A 16,605-nucleotide genomic window follows, 5' to 3' on the forward strand; every position below is an offset into this window, starting at 1 on the left:
CTCCCCGCTGATCGGGTGTTCGGAAGGGTTGAAAAGTTACTCAGGAAGCAGCCTACCATTGCAACAAAGGAAGAGTACTATGTATATAGTTCTGTTGGAGAAGTACGGAAACTTGGAGAGGATTGGGGATTGATTGATGCTAAAAGTTTGGCTATACGATTTAAAAACATTGAAATGGTATCTGAAAAGAAGAGGATTTTTGTAAGGAAAGAGAAAGCTGTCAACCGCAATGGACAAGAACTTACCGTTATCAAAGTGAAATCGGCACAGAATTTTGGGTTTGAAAGTGATTTTGAAACCTACAACAAGCCTCAAAAAAAAGGCTGGCATTCTGCAAGGTCGTTCTCAACTCCTGTAGAGTCACTTCCACTGAGCAATATAGTGAAAGCAGCTAAGAAGAAGGACGTGGAGACCTTACTTGTAAAAATGTATGGTGATGACTGGCAGAAACATGACTTTTTATCTTGGTATAAGACCATAATAGTGAAAGTCCAGGACGACGAAATTGATGCTGACGAAGTGGACGAATCCTGTGATTGTCTAGAACCTGACATTGGACTACACATTTAAACATTTATATTTTGTGGAAAGTGTCGTTGGTAAATGTTAGCCATTTTTCAAGATATTTTTTGTAACAATACAATAGATATTTTAAGTAGTCTAAGAGTTTTTTTATCAACCCCTTCTATCAACGTCCATGAAGTCCAATCAAATAAGAACATGTCCTTTTTTTAAAATCTATTTACAGGTTTATTTATACCTTCAGATTTGAAATATTTACTAAGAGTCTGTTAATTTCAATAAATAAAATGATATATGCTAATTTATCCGATTTTTCATGTAAGGTTATTTACTAATACGTTTTTTGCGATTTCCCTAAAACTTCTTAAGGTGGACATGATTGATTTTGATTGACACCTCCTCAAATGTTTCTTTTTTATAATATTGTATATATATATATATATATATATATATATATATATATATATATATATATATATATATATATATATATATATATATATATATATATTATTGTGATATTTAAAGTCTTGGTGCGCCAAGCAATAATTAGCTAATTCATTTTTTTGATTAATTAAAATTATTTAAATGATATGATTATGACTCTATCACAATTTTTAATTCTTTTATCTCAGGGTTAAATTCGTGCTTCAATATCTATGCTATTACATGTGAAAGGTAAGGTCCAGAGAATACCGGAATAATAAAAAACACATATGATCTAACACTATATATTGAAATAAAAATAATAAAATAATTCACACTCAAAAGTTTTCAATAAACAAATCTCATATAAGGATTCTCAAAATTTTGTTCTCCGTACGTGAACAATCAAAGTTTATGGTACAAACAATATTAATTGAAAACTCAAAATCCCAAACTATTCTAACTCTCCTAATAAAAATATTTATATCCTTTCTAAATTACGTGTAAAAATTGTGTTATCAATAAAAGAAAAAAAAACTGCAGAAAACAAAAATATCTCTCTCTGATGATGAGTGGTCCAAATCCTTGTTCCTTGTAGACTGTATTATCTCCTCTCAACCGCTCCCTATGTAATCAGCAATCTTACAACAGATTGTTGCAAGTATATCGTCCTTAATGATCTCCTTCAAAAGCAAAAATCATTCAAATTATGATAGCCTTTCTCCTCTCGATAAACTGAATCTCTCGTTGGCCCGAGTGAAAAATGACTCTTGGAATATCTTCTCTTTACGATAAACTGAATCTCTCGTTGGCCTGAACAGTGACTCTTGGAATGTAAGTAGGAAAATATGACTTACAATATTTTGCTGCTTCCGCTTCTGTCAGATACACTAACTCCACAAAAACTCACTAACATTCAACACTACTGCTTGCTACTTCTTTGGAACCACCAGAGAACAATCACTGTTCCTCTTACAGACTTGGAAAATCAACTGACTATATCTTTTCTCTCTCCCCAATCTCGCTAAACTCCCTCCTACATACTTATCCCACCTTTTTCAATCTCCGCCAATCAAAACTCGTCACAATTCCCCCATTTTTTCATTTCGATAACAAACAAATTTTTACCTATAATTATAAATTTCCTAAAACTTATTTACAAATAATATTTTTCTATAAATCTTAAAAACTAACAAAAACCTCTTTCTATAATCCCTTCTATTGTCTTTAATCACTGCATTAATGGATTTTGAAAAACCCCGTTCAATTCTTTGGCTTTCACTTAAACTTATGCGGGTCACTCAAGTATAACAAAGAAATGATTGATGTAAAGCTTACATTTTGTTTGGTACAGGTAATTCAAGAAATTAATAACTCTCCTTCTTCGAAATGTTTGTTGGATATTATCCTACTTATCTGAATTATTTTGATGTTATTGAATTTTGAAATATTTTTAAACAAACCAATATTTTTCTCGATTCTACATATCATAACAAATCCCCGCCATTTGATCTGCCGAAAACTCTTTGTTAAATTTTAAAAATGACAAAAGTTTTCTAGGATCAAATTATTTCACTATGTTATTAAAATCTATTCATGATATTGATAGATGTCGTGAATGTTAAAAATACCCCGTATATTTCCTGTCTCTATGTGCGCTAATTCATAACTATTTACCCCATTTTCCGTATTGACCCTATATGGACCTTCAAATATCGGCATCAATTTAGCACAAATACCATTTTGTAAATTCGACACCCTCAGTGCCTTCACTAAGACTTTATCTCCTTTCTGGAATTTGATCGGCCTTCTTCTTCGGGTTCTTTCTTGTCTTTGGAGATATTTCTCTCCACTTCGTCTCAATCTTCTTTGAACCAACTCGATCACTTCTTCGTATTGTCTGGGGGCGGTGTCTTCCCACGGTCTTGTAGGCATTGTTCCTTTCATTATATATAAAGGCGTCTCTTTGGTAACCGTATTTGGAGCACAATTCAAATAGGTCTCGATCTCAAACACTTTTCTATCCCAATGTCGATGATGTTCTTCCGCGGCAATTCGTAGAAATTTTGTGACTTCTTGTATAAAACGCTCCGATGGGTTGCTCTGAGGATGACGGATGCTTATAAATTTTGTATCGATGCCCCTCTCTCTTAATTCCCTTTTAAAACGTTCGTTCCTAAAATATGTCGCATTGTCCAATAAAATATTGTCTGGTCTTCCCACCGTTTCTATAAAATTGTCTATCTTCCTAAGTATTTCAATTCCTTTTGTGGTTCTGCATGCGTACAATTTAACATATTTTGAGAAAAGATCCACCATAACTAATATGTGTTTATTCCTTTGAGTTGTTGGTATCAAATCGCTCAACATATCAATAGCAACAATATCCAGTTTCTTCCGAGCTACGACGTTTTTTGTGACGTTTTCATTTTTAAAGTTCCTACTTTTACACTTTTGGCATGTCACACAATTTCGAGTCACCTCTTTGGCTATTGTATAGTCCTGTCGACAAATGTAGTTCTCCCTGAACATAAGCCACACCTTTCTACTTCCAATATGTCCGTTGTCACAGTGTAACTTTAAAAAAACTTCTTTTGCCATTTGCTCCGTGATTACATAGAGTTCTTTACCATCGACCCTCTTAAAATATAGGTTATTTTCTTGTTCAGCCCTTTGCTTTTCTCTTTCATTCAATTCTTCCTGATTTTCCCTGATTTTGGCCAACGAAAATAAGCCTGCTTCTTCTCTCATTATGTTCATGCCTACGTGGAGAGTTTTGTGATCCTCTTTGCGGAATTGTTCATCTCTCGTCAACGCATCAGCCAAAATATTGTCCGTTCCTTTGATATATTTAAATTCAAAATCATATTCTTGGAGTAAAAGAATGCCCCTATGAATTCTATTATTTACCAACCTATTTTTCATTATGTGTATCAACGCTGCGTGGTCCGTTTCAATGGTGAATCTTGCCCCAAGTAGGTAAAAACGTAATTTGTTTACACAAAATAACACACTGGCAAACTCTAATTCAGTAACGCTGTATTTTCTCTCATACGTTTTGGTTACACGGGAAACAAAACATATTGGCACCTCTATATCGTCTTGTATCTGTGATAACACCCCTGCAAATTTTTTTATGGAAGCATCGGTCCTGAGAATGAAAGGTTGCTCATATCTTGGGTGGTGCACTCTTACAGCTGTGGAAAACGCTCCTTTTAAATTTTTGAAAGCGATTTCTTGTTCCGTTCCCCATTTCCATCTGACATTTTTCTTAAGTAATGCTATTAGCGGTATTTCTTTTGTACTGAGGTCTGGTATCAGCTTTTTGAAATAGTTTACCATTCCTAAAAATCCCCGCAAAGTTTTTAAATTGGTTGGCCTAGGGTAGTTGTTTATGACTTCAATTCTATCTTCTGCAAGACAAATCCCTTTTGTGTCTAATTTGAATCCTAAATACAATACCTCTTTTTGGAAAAACTGACACTTTTGAATATTTAATTTTAATCCGGCTTGATCAAGTTCTTCGAGAACAGTATGAATATGTCGTAGATGGCTTGTTATATCCGGTGAGAAAATTAATAAATCATCTATGTAATGTACAACAAATTCTCCATGCCTATTTAAAATTGTGTGTAATGCGCGAACCAAAGCAGCGCATGCACTTTGTAGTCCAAATGGTACTACCCTAAATCGGTACACCACTCCGTCGATAGAAAAAGCGGTATAATTTCGACACTTTTCTGCCAAAGGTATTAACCAAAAACTGTGTTTCAAATCGATTTTGGAGAAAATGTGTGATCCTGTGATTCGTCCAAAAATGGCTTCTATGTTCAAAGGCGCTTCGTATTGCGCGATTGTGTGCGAATTAATGTTTCTTGCATCTAAACATAATCGCAAATCACCATTTGATTTTTTTACGCATACTATCGGGTTGATATATGGAGAGTCACATCTTTCGATCACCTTGTCTTTGATCATATTTTCAATTTCCTGTCCGACGCTTTGCCTGTATTTATACGGGATTGGATATGTTTTCGATTTAAAATTTTCTAAGTTTTTAACTTTAAAAGAATGTTCATAATTTTTAGCCACTCGGCTTTCTTCATTAATGAGATCTCCATAATTTTCTAAAATCTTCTCTATTTCCTTCTCCATGTTTTCTCCACATATTATTTTTCTTTCATCCTCAGTTTGTTCACATGTGTTCACTGTCCGTATTACTTCTTCACAAAATTCTGGATTCTCGTCCATAATTGCCATTTCTTCTCTGTCCTCTTCCGTTATTTCTTCTTCTATTTTTTTTTTATCTTTAATTTCTATCTGGTATTCCGAGCACCATGTTTCGGCTCCATCCATTTTTCTGCTTATAACTTCCTTTTTTTTCTGCTTTCTTTTCGAACTCTTCTTCTTTTTTTTTAGTCTCTTTTCCTCTTCGGATTGATTTTTTTTTTGAGCTTTCGATTTATCCTCTACCGTCATATTGATTTCTTTATGTTTTTCTTGTCCATTTATCCTTTCAGAAAATTTTCTCCTATCTGTTTCCTTTTCTTCTTCTATGTTGTCTGGTTCTGCTCTGATTTCCAGTTGATTTTCCGAAAAATTGATGGTGATATGTTTTTCACTCAATTCATCAATTCCCGCTATCATATCATGATTTAGATCTTCGATCACCACACATTGCATAATATAGAATTGGTCTCCCACTCTGATCCGTACTCCTAAACCTTCGTTTACTGTCGTCAATTTTTTATTATTTGCACCCACTAAAGCAACCCTCGGAATCTTATACACAAATCTGTCCATATTTAATTCTTTTACTAGTTTTTTATTGATTAACGAAATTTCCGATCCAGAATCAATCAGAATTTTAATGGCTTTATGTTTTATAAATGCATCTAAAAAAATTAGACTGGAATTAGAATTTTGTTTTTCGTTTCCCGCCAACTGTATAAACTCTCTCGGGTGACAAAATATACCGGAGAGTTTTTTACTGTTGTTTAGTGGATGCCTTATTGAAAATCCTGTCTGGATTCATTGAATACTTCTTCTTCCTCCTTTTCGATTGCCACATGATTCATCTCTCTTCTGTTTTGTCGTTGGAATCTCTGATTATTTCTATCGTCCCTTTGTTCGTTCGTATTCCTATTCGGGGGATTTTGTGCATCTCTATTCCTGTTGTGATTTTCATTTGTTCTATTTTGTGTATCATTCCGGTTATCGTAATTTTGTTGTCTATTGTAATTATTGTAATTTCTCGGCCTATATTCGTTTGTTGATCTGGGATGTCGGTTTCTCTGGTCATAATTTGATGAATATCTTCTTTCCGCTCCATTATATTGGTCATGTTGTCTTCTATTTCTCATTTCTTTTCTTTTCGCTTCTTTTAATTGAAGGAATTGGCACAAACTATCAATATCTTGATAGTTTCTCAAAATCACGTGATCTTCCAACGTTTCCTCAAAATGTCTGCTGATCATTTCTACCAGCTGTTCGGTAGAATATTTGTATTCTAGATATTTTGAATTATTATATATCTGCAAAGCATATCTTTCTTCAGATATTCCCATTTTTTCGTGATATTTTCCATTCTGTAGCTCTTGGTTGATTTCTCTCTGTTTATTTTTCCCCCAGAAATAGTTGAGAAATTTATTTTCAAAATCTGTCCAATTTTCAAACTCATCTTCCTTGCTTTCATACCATAACGCTGCTCCTTCTTTCAAATGGTTTCTAATTGTTTCTTTGCAATCGTCAAAATATCTAATATGTTGTAATTTGGTTTTCAGATTTTTAACAAACGGTACTGGGTGTGTTTTCCGAATATCCCCGCCAAATTGTATTTTCGACTCGCTTGTTCCATGGATGATAACTTCTTTTCCCTCTACCCCTCTTAGTTCAATTTCTGCCATTTGTTTTTCATTTTGCTTTAATCTTCTTTCTATTTCCTTTCTGTCTTCTTGTAGCGCCATTTCAAATTTTTCTTCTAACTGTTCTAATTCCTTTTTCTGGACAGTCTTACTATCTTTCATTTTAGTTTCTATTTCTTCTCTCTGCATCTCTAGTTCCTTTCTCTGGCAATTTTGTATCTCCTTCATTGTATTTTGGATATCTTTAATCTCTGTCTCTTGTTTTGCATTCTTTATGGTTATTTCTTCTATCTGTTGTATCAGTTCTTTCTTTATCCCCTCAACACATCCTTTAATTTCTTGTTCATAGTTTTCCAAACGCTTCTCTATATTCCTGTTATTTAGTTCTATTGCTTGCCTTGTTTCCCGTTGGTTTTCTTCCATTGTTTGTTTCGTTTCAATTTGGTTTTTTTCCATTTTTAGTGATGTTTCTTGTTGATTTCTATCCATTTTCTGTGACTGGAGTTGCATTAGTTGTAATATTTTATCTATTCCTGATAGTTCTTTTCTCTCCTCAACTATTGTCACATTTCCTTCATTATCCGATACTTCTTCCAAAATTGTTTCATCTTCTCTGTTATCCTCCTTCCTTTCCTGCATTTTACTTTGACTCCTGGTGGTCGACATGTTGTTTCTTTTCGTTAATGTTTTTTGTCCCCGCCAAATGTGAAATTTTACAACACTCTATATGTTTCAGAACACGACAATATTTCTCCCCAAATGTATTAAATTTTCACGACAAATATCAAATATGCAATCAGTAAAATTCAAATAATTCAAAATAAATATCAAATGTACGATTGGTAAAGAAAATAAAATCAAATAATTCAATAGCAGTAAATATCCACTAACTACGATCAATCAATAAATCAAATTTATATTCCCTGGAAAAATTGTCAAAATACTTTCAAATTCAAATTCCCTCAATGTTATATGTTTTTATCTCTGGATCACCTGTACTTATTCCAGATCTCTTTCCCTTCCTTCAAATGTAAAGCTGCGATATTTTCAAGCCCCACGTTTTGGAAGCCAGTTATTGTGATATTTAAAGTCTTGGTGCGCCAAGCAATAATTAGCTAATTCATTTTTTTGATTAATTAAAATTATTTAAATGATATGATTATGACTCTATCACAATTTTTAATTCTTTTATCTCAGGGTTAAATTCGTGCTTCAATATCTATGCTATTACATGTGAAAGGTAAGGTCCAGAGAATACCGGAATAATAAAAAACACATATGATCTAACACTATATATTGAAATAAAAATAATGAAATAATTCACACTCAAAAGTTTTCAATAAACAAATCTCATATAAGGATTCTCAAAATTTTGTTCTCCGTACGTGAACAATCAAAGTTTATGGTACAAACAATATTAATTGAAAACTCAAAATCCCAAACTATTCTAACTCTCCTAATAAAAATATTTATATCCTTTCTAAATTACGTGTAAAAATTGTGTTATCAATAAAAGAAAAAAAACTGCAGAAAACAAAAATATCTCTCTCTGATGATGAGTGGTCCAAATCCTTGTTCCTTGTAGACTGTATTATCTCCTCTCAACCGCTCCCTATGTAATCAGCAATCTTACAACAGATTGTTGCAAGTATATCGTCCTTAATGATCTCCTTCAAAAGCAAAAATCATTCAAATTATGATAGCCTTTCTCCTCTCGATAAACTGAATCTCTCGTTGGCCCGAGTGAAAAATGACTCTTGGAATATCTTCTCTTTACGATAAACTGAATCTCTCGTTGGCCTGAACAGTGACTCTTGGAATATAAGTAGGAAAATATGACTTACAATATTTTGCTGCTTCCGCTTCTGTCAGATACACTAACTCCACAAAAACTCACTAACATTCAACACTACTGCTTGCTACTTCTTTGGAACCACCAGAGAACAATCACTGTTCCTCTTACAGACTTGGAAAATCAACTGACTATATCTTTTCTCTCTTCCCAATCTCGCTAAACTCCCTCCTACATACTTATCCCACCTTTTTCAATCTCCGCCAATCAAAACTCGTCACAATTCCCCCATTTTTTCATTTCGATAACAAACAAATTTTTACCTATAATTATAAATTTCCTAAAACTTATTTACAAATAATATTTTTCTATAAATCTTAAAAACTAACAAAAACCTCTTTCTATAATCCCTTCTATTGTCTTTAATCACTGCATTAATGGATTTTGAAAAACCCCGTTCAATTCTTTGGCTTTCACTTAAACTTATGCGGGTCACTCAAGTATAACAAAGAAATGATTGATGTAAAGCTTACATTTTGTTTGGTACAGGTAATTCAAGAAATTAATAACTCTCCTTCTTCGAAATGTTTGTTGGATATTATCCTACTTATCTGAATTATTTTGATGTTATTGAATTTTGAAATATTTTTAAACAAACCAATATTTTTCTCGATTTTACATATCATAACAATATATAATATTATATATAATATAATATTATATATATATATATAATATTATATATATATATATAATATTATATATAATATAATATGTATTAATATTATTATTTATGTGATATGTTTTGTATTATTTAAAATTAAACGTTTATAATTATTATAGGCTTTTGTATTTCAAAATAATCACTGTTTTATCGAGAACTGTCAATTTTGAAATCCGTTAGTGTCATGTCTAATTGGCAAATCCGTTACGTGTTTGGTTCATACGCTGGTGGTTGCGAGTTCGAATCCCAATTATGAATTTCCTTTTTTATTTTTAAAATATTTAAAAACCTCACGTTAATCTTATTAAATATATGTAATATACGCAAAAAACATAAATTTTAAAATAAAATGAAAATTTACAACATAATCCGAGTTGTTGGTTTTTTATTTTTATCTTTGTAAAGTAAGTTATGTATATTGGCAGTTTTAAATACTTATGAATATTACATTTTAATTTATATTGTATTATTATATTGAATTATGTTGCAGTGTATTTATTGTATTGTAATTTTTATATTAATAACAAAATAAACAATGATTTTACTGCAGAGTACGTGTAATTTTATTTGCATTCAACTCCTTTTATACATATATAAAAATAAAAATATATATTTTCATTAAAATATTGATACAATCCTTTATTTACTATACTTCTATTACAGGTCAAATGTTTATATACAGCAAACGATGCACCATATACCTATATAACTAATTCTTTTTCTCTTTCTGCTCTCTCTTACCTATAGCATTACATATGTAACTGCCACACCCGTTTTTTTTTAATCAAAAATTTGCCTCAATAATAAATTACACCAGCGATTGAAAACATCTCATTTAAATCTTTCCAACCCTCTCTTAGTGACGTCACTAAGAATGACATATTTAGTGGGATTTTTTAATTGTTATTTTTTTGGAATTTTAGTTTGTTTTCTATGGAAATATAATCAGTACAGTGTATTTACAAAGATAAAACCAAAAAATTATTACAACAAAACTTTATTTTCAAGTAAACGATAATATATCTTCGACCAAAAACTAACTTGGAAGAAACATTTAGAATATTTAAAAAAGACATGTCAGCCTGGAATAAATTTGTTACGATCACTCGCAAACAAAAAATGGGGGGCCGACTCTTCTACATTACTACATATCTACAAGGCTTTAGTATGCTCCAAACTGGACTACGCCTCAATTGTTTACAACTCCTCCAAAAAATCGTACTTAAAAACAATAAATGTTATTCAAAATACAGGCCTCCGAATTTCCTTAGGAGCACACTACACAAGTCCAATACAAACTCTATATTGGGAAACTGGAGAGATTCTACTCGCATTTAGAAGACAATACCTAAGTTTTTCTTATGCCGCAGCAGTATCGTCTAATCAAGATAATCCTGTTATACACAACGTATTCGCTGACCGCTTCAAAAGTTGTTTCAAATCGAACTGATCACCCTTTCTATTACCGCCTACATACCTACTTGTTAACAATGGGTATCCATTTTCCAGACACCTACGATATCTCCTCAATTCAAACCCCTCCTCCTTGGACAGTTCGACTTCCCTCTACTGACACCAGCTTATTGCGCCTAAACAGATCAGAAACACCAGCAAGTCAAATTAATCAAGAATTTCTAAAATATAGTAGCTGTTTCAAAGTTTACACCGATGCCTCCAAAACGAAGACGAAACTGGGGCAGCAATCTTCTTATCAGATTATACAGAAGCTTACAAATTACCTTCATATATAACAACGTTCTCAGCTGAACTGTATGCGATACTAAAAGCACTAGTTCTGATAGTTAACAAAAATAAAAAGAGAAATATCATTATTACAGATTCTCTCAGCTCAATAATGGCATTAAACCAAGTCTACTGTAATCATCCACTACTTCTTCTCATTAAAAAGGAACTAAAACATGCAGAAAATATGAACATTAAAGTTAATTTTATATGGGTACCGTCACATACTGGAATCGAAGGAAACGAGGTTGTAGATAAAATAGCAAAAAATGCACCTACTAACCCAAACGCAGAAGAGAATACGAAAGTTTTTCACACCGATCTGAAAGCATTCTTTAAAGAAAGGATTAATTTAATATGGCAGGATACATGGAAGAACTCCCCAACCAAGCTGTACGAAGTTGATAAGAATCATAAAAAATTCCCAAAATTTAACAATAGAAGACAACAAGTAACCTTCACTCGCCTCCGGATTGGCCATACTCGGTTAACACACGACTGCCTACTAAAACGTACTGATAAACCTGTGTGTGACATGTGTAAAAGTGTCTTAACGGTAAAACATTGTTTATTGCAGTGCCCCAAGTACGATGTGCAACGCAAAATGTATAATATACCATCAACATTAAACAGTGCTCTTGGAAAAGACAGTAATACTAAAAATATTTTCGCCTTTCTCAAAGACTGCAAGTTGATATCAAAAATCTAATATTTTACTGTGTATAGATCTAGGTTTATTTCTATTTATGTATTGCTATAGTTAATATTCTATTGTTAAGTTCTAACTCTGTATCACAATCCATACACGCTAATAACCCTGCGTGGTTGATGCGTCATATAAGAAAAAAAAAACGATAATACATTCACACAACCTTATTTTGATGGCAGTTTATACAGATTTCTTCCAAATGGTCACCACAAACCCATTTTCTACATTTGGAACAGAATTTTCTGGTGAGTTTATCCCTAACCCTTTCATATACATAACATCTTCCTCGGGATCCGGTTCTATCTTCAGCTGACTGCTCATCTTCCTCAATATATAGCAGGTATTTTGGATTTTGAGACCTGTGTTCTGTTTGAGGTTTGATTAACTTCCAACTTATGTTTTGCAAGAACCGAACCCCATTTATTGCGGAAATGTTTACCAGAGCAATAGTAGAACAATACAATCGGCCAACGTCTAGTGTTGCGCGCAACATTATTGTGTTGACAAAGCTGGTCAACCAGGTCGACGCCACCTTTGGTCATATAAAAATTTTTAATAATTTTGACAGCTGCTGGGACGTATTTGATTGTAATTAAATATTTGATTACAATCAAGTTTTGATTAGCGTTCGAACAATCGGCCCTAAATCTCTCAACACTTTCCAAAGGCTAGTCCTCTTAATTTCAGAAACTTGTCTTTCTCTTATTTTGGCCAGTAAAGTAAGTAAACTGACATATTAATTGTTTTCACGCATTCAATACAAAATATTGCGAATTTCAGATTTTTCTCCACCAGGTAAGTCAATGCTCCTAGAATGTTTACGAGTTGTTTTATTGTCTTCGTGATACTCAGTGACAGTAAGATCTTCTTGAGAATTTCTGACAGTCTTCTTTGCAGTTTTTAGCTTACTTTCACTTATCCCGAGTGCGTCACAAATGCGTTAATTTATACATAATAATGACTTTAAAGGTCCACCATTGTCTCTTTCCATCGTAAAGTATTTTTGCACATTTGCAATTGACAATATGACAGAAACTTTCTAACTGTTATGCTTGAGAGTTAATATATTGTATACCCGCTTACAGAGATCCTCAACATATTAAGCAAATAAGCCTAATGATCATTAGGAATGCCGATTGTAATTTAATTATGTTTAATAAAAAGTTTAGAAATGGTTGGAAACCGTACATAAACAAATTAAAATGTTTCCCACAATTATTTTATTTTTAGTAAACGTATTTTCATTTGAAAATAAAAAGTTAAATATATTTACCAAAATAAGACCAAAGACGTATAGAAATATTTACCAAAGCAGACGTCTCAAAAATGGTACACTTTAACAGACATATGGTCAATCTAACCAACACTATTTAAATTGACAAAATGTTCTAGTTTACTCCGAGGTATTTTTTAACAAAAATTAAAAGTGATATTTTAGTACTTTGTACATCTACTTTGAATATAAATTATCCTTAGCACGGTAGTATTTGTTTCAGAAAAAATTATTAAACAAGTAGGTGAAAGAAATTGACGTTAAATAATATTATCAGTTGGATAAATCAACGTAACATAAAGCGGCGAAGGCCTAGGCCTACCTTTGAAAAATCAAAGGCTAAAAGTTTTAGTGTACAATATTCTATACTTTCATCAACCGGTAAAGTTATACCTGTGTGTAGGAAACTTTTCATGCATATTACCATGGTGAAGGGAACAAGATTGACTAATATTTCTAAACAGGTGAAAGAGGGAAAGGCTGTTAAGGATCAGAGGGGTGGCGATAGGAAAAGTCACAAATCTGCTGCGAACAAGGAATCAGTCCGCCTTTTTTTGAGAAATTTAAGAGGAAAAGAAAGCCACTATAATCGAAAAAAATCGAAAAGGATTTATCTTGGTGCAGACTTAAACATTAAGAAGTTGTGGCTAATATACAATGTTTCTGTACTTAATAATCTTAAAGTTAAGAAATCTATATTTAGGAGAGTTTTCAATGAATTAAATATCGGATTTTCATCACCAGCTTCTGACGTTTGCAGTACATACAATAAAATAGATCTTCAGCTGAAAATTGAGAAGGCTAAAGCTGTGAAAGACTTGGTAGTGGTCAACCAATTTATGATGGAGAAAAGAATACACAGATTAAGAGCTAATGCTTTTTATGGGCTCTTAAAGGAAAACAAAGAAAATGAGGTTACTTTCTGTTTTGATCTCCAGCAAATTCAAGCACTTCCCAAAACTCCTATTCAAGACGCGTTCTACAAAAGACAATTAAGTTTTTATTCTTTTTGCATTGTAGCATCAAACGCACAAAACCCCATATTTTACGTATGGACTGAAGAACTTGCAGGAAGGAGTGCGACCGAAGTTTCATCTGCACTTAACTCCGCTTATTTTTCAAATGTAACAAGACTGAATCTGTTCTGTGATGGGTGTGCCGGTCAAAACAAAAACAATGCCGTTGTTCACACATTAGTGTATTACTTAGGATCAGTGCAAAATGCTTTAGAGGAGATTGTTCTAACATACCCTGTTCGCGGGCAAAGCTTCCTCCCCGCTGATCGGGTGTTCGGAAGGGTTGAAAAGTTACTCAGGAAGCAGCCTACCATTGCAACAAAGGAAGAGTACTATGTATATAGTTCTGTTGGAGAAGTACGGAAACTTGGAGAGGATTGGGGATTGATTGATGCTAAAAGTTTGGCTACACGATTTAAAAACATTGAAATGATATCTGAAAAGAAGAGGATTTTTGTAAGGAAAGAGAAAGCTGTCAACCGCAATGGACAAGAACTTACTGTTATCAAAGTGAAATCGGCACAGAATTTTGGGTTTGAAAGTGATTTTGAAACCTACAACAAGCCTCAAAAAAAAGGCTGGCATTCTGCAAGGTCGTTCTCAACTCCTGTAGAGTCACTTCCACTGAGCAATATAGTGAAAGCAGCTAAGAAGAAGGACGTGGAGACCTTACTTGTAAAAATGTATGGTGATGACTGGCAGAAACATGACTTTTTATCTTGGTATAAGACCATAATAGTGAAAGTCCAGGACGACGAAATTGATGCTGACGAAGTGGACGAATCCTGTGATTGTCTAGAACCTGACATTGGACTACACATTTAAACATTTATATTTTGTGGAAAGTGTCGTTGGTAAATGTTAGCCATTTTTCAAGATATTTTTTGTAACAATACAATAGATATTTTAAGTAGTCTAAGAGTTTTTTTATCAACCCCTTCTATCAACGTCCATGAAGTCCAATCAAATAAGAACATGTCCTTTTTTTAAAATCTATTTACAGGTTTATTTATACCTTCAGATTTGAAATATTTACTAAGAGTCTGTTAATTTCAATAAATAAAATGATATATGCTAATTTATCCGATTTTTCATGTAAGGTTATTTACTAATACGTTTTTTGCGATTTCCCTAAAACTTCTTAAGGTGGACATGATTGATTTTGATTGACACCTCCTCAAATGTTTCTTTTTTATACATATTTAATATTATATATAATATTGTATATATATATATATATATATATATATATATATATATAATATTATATATAATATAATATTATATATATATATAATATTATATATATATAATATTATATATATATATATAATATTATATATAATATAATATGTATTAATATTATTATTTATGTGATATGTTTTGTATTATTTAAAATTAAACGTTTATAATTATTATAGGCTTTTGTATTTCAAAATAATCACTGTTTTACCGAGAACTGTCAATTTTGAAATCCGTTAGTGTCATGTCTAATTGGCAAATCCGTTACGTGTTTGGTTCATACGCTGGTGGTTGCGAGTTCGAATCCCAATTATGAATTTCCTTTTTTATTTTTGAAATATTTAAAAACCTCACGTTAATCTTATTAAATATATGTAATATACGCAAAAAACATAAATTTTAAAATAAAATGAAAATTTACAACATAATCCGAGTTGTTGGTTTTTTATTTTTATCTTTGTAAAGTAAGTTATGTATATTGGCAGTTTTAAATACTTATGAATATTACATTTTAATTTATATTGTATTATTATATTGAATTATGTTGCAGTGTATTTATTGTATTGTAATTTTTATATTAATAACAAAATAAACAATGATTTTACTGCAGAGTACGTGTAATTTTATTTGCATTCAACTCCTTTTATACATATATAAAAATAAAAATATATATTTTCATTAAAATATTGATACAATCCTTTATTTACTATACTTCTATTACAGGTCAAATGTTTATATACAGCAAACGATGCACCATATACCTATATAACTAATTCTTTTTCTCTTTCTGCTCTCTCTTACCTATAGCATTACATATGTAACGATTGTGCAGATTGACTCCTATATAAATTTTTAACGGCGAACGCGTGTATAGAAGTATAACTTCTACCGGCAATCCCACTGGACTGCCACACCCGTTTTTTTTTAATCAAAAATTTGCCTCAATAATAAATTACACCAGCGATTGAAAACATCTCATTTAAATCTTTCCAACCCTCTCTTAGTGACGTCACTAAGAATGACATATTTAGTGGGATTTTTTAATTGTTATTTTTTTGGAATTTTAGTTTGTTTTCTATGGAAATGTAATCAGTACAGTGTATTTACAAAGATAAAACCAAAAAATTATTACAACAAAACTTTATTTTCAAGTAAACGATAATATATCTTCGACCAAAAACTAACTTGGAAGAAACATTTAGAATATTTAAAAAAGACATGTCAGCCTGGAATAAATTTGTTACTATCACTCGCAAACAAAAAATGGGGGGGCCGACTCTTCTACATTACTACA

The sequence above is a fragment of the Diabrotica undecimpunctata genome, chromosome 9 (assembly GCF_040954645.1).
Source record: "Diabrotica undecimpunctata isolate CICGRU chromosome 9, icDiaUnde3, whole genome shotgun sequence".
Classification (NCBI taxonomy): domain Eukaryota; kingdom Metazoa; phylum Arthropoda; class Insecta; order Coleoptera; family Chrysomelidae; genus Diabrotica; species Diabrotica undecimpunctata.